This window comes from Triticum dicoccoides, chromosome 3B (genome assembly GCF_002162155.2).
Source record: "Triticum dicoccoides isolate Atlit2015 ecotype Zavitan chromosome 3B, WEW_v2.0, whole genome shotgun sequence".
Lineage (NCBI taxonomy): Eukaryota > Viridiplantae > Streptophyta > Magnoliopsida > Poales > Poaceae > Triticum > Triticum dicoccoides.
In genome coordinates this window covers 863,470,714-863,472,618 of record NC_041385.1, presented here as the reverse complement: position 1 = coordinate 863,472,618, position 1,905 = coordinate 863,470,714, and positions in this window count along the sequence as shown.

The following is a 1,905-nucleotide window of genomic DNA, read 5'->3' as shown; positions in this document are numbered from 1 at the left end:
CATGTCATTCCACGGCGGCAGCAGCTCCGGCACCGGCGGCGACGACGGACCCAGCGCGTGGCCGTCGAGCCTGAGCACGCCGGAGACGGAGGAGCTTTACCGGTTTGGGCTCCTCGTGCCGCCGGGTTGCCATCTTCCGCACGACTGGAAACTCGACAAGGACGGCTATCCGAGGCGCGGGCCCGGTGCCACCGCGAAGGAGAAGCGGACCGGCGGCCGCAACAACATCGCCGGCCGTCACGCGTTCTGGGACGGCAAAGACTATGCCGCCGTCATCGGCGCGTACCGGCTAGCGGAGTCCGGCGTCACGCTAGACCACATCGGCGACCGCCCCCGCCTTCTTGTCCCGCGCCCCCGTCCAGTAGCGCGCGGCCGTCGGGCCCCTCCACCACCTGCGCCGGCACCCGCCGATCCCCCCGCCCCGCCGGAGGTGGAACTGCCACCGGATCAGTTGGTTCTTCAGGAGGACGGCGATCCCGACAATACGTCGGGTTACCTCATCGCCCTGCGGGCGTCGGTGGCTGCAGCGGCTGCTGCAGAGGCGGCGGCTGCTGCGAGGGAGGCCGCCGAGCAGGCGGTAGCGATCCAGGTGGCGGCGGCGATTCCGCCAGTGGTCCCGCAGGCGGAGGCGGAGGCGTCGGAGTCGTCGGATGACGACGTCATCGACTGGGAGCGGTTAGCCCAGGTCAGCGACGACGACGACGGCGGCGGCGGGGGTGACGACGGTGACGGCGCGACGGAGGTCATCGATCTGTTGGCTAGCGACGAGGAGGAGGAGTAGTTTTTTTAAAAAATGTTCTAAGTATGAACTATGTATCGTTTAGGTTCGGATAAACTCGTTTTGTTCCGGTAGTGTTGAATGGACTATGTAAAATATCTCTATGTTCAATCTAGTTTGTTCGAATCTTGTTTTAATTTGTCTTCAAAGTTTGTTCAAAAAATTAGCTAAATATTGAACGCTTATTCTGAGAAAGTTTGAATTTTTTCGACCCATGCATAAAAATGTTCACAATATATTTAAATTTTTTGCATCGAATATACATAGCAGAGAATAAGGTATGCAATTATCGAAAAATTGTAGAATAAAAAAATCATGAAAACACATAAAATCAAAAATCAAAAGTATATCTAAATGTTTATAAAGTGTTTTAGAAATGTTCAGATTTTGTTAAAATAAGTGCATATAGTAAAGCCGGTGGATGAAAAAATTGAAATTTTGAAATAAAAAATATAACAAATAAAAAACAAAAATAAATAAAAAGGTGAGATATTTTAATTCATTAACATTTTCTGAAATATTATTAAATTCATTAACATTTATGAATCAGAGAATATTTTTAAATTCATTAATATATATGAATACAAGAATTTTTAAATTCATTAACATTTTCCGAAATATTTTTAAATTCTTTAAATTTATGAACCAAAGAATATTTATAATTCATTAATATTTATGAATCCGAGAATTTTTGAATTCATTAACATTATCTAAAAAAGTTTTAAATTCATTAACATTTATGAATTTTCTGGAATATTTTTAAATATTTGTAAACCCAACTTTTTAAATATTTTCCGGAAAATCGTAGAAAATCCATACGGACTCGAAACGGGACAAATTTTTGCGTGCGTGCCTGCTAGGGCACTGTAGCACGTGGGAAAAAATTGGGCACGTTTGGCGGATGCGAAGCGGAGACGTGCGACCGAGGGTCCCCTCCGCCCATACCAAAACCACCCCCTTCCACAGCAAGTACCTGAGCGGTTTGAAGGATTGCACTCAACTTTTGCCAGCGCGTGTGGGGCCCCACCCGGGCACCCCACGGCCAAAATGAACGAAATCCAACAACAAACGCACGTTGCGTCACGTCCGGGCAGTATTTTCTGGGTGTTCGGCCCGGAAAATCGTAA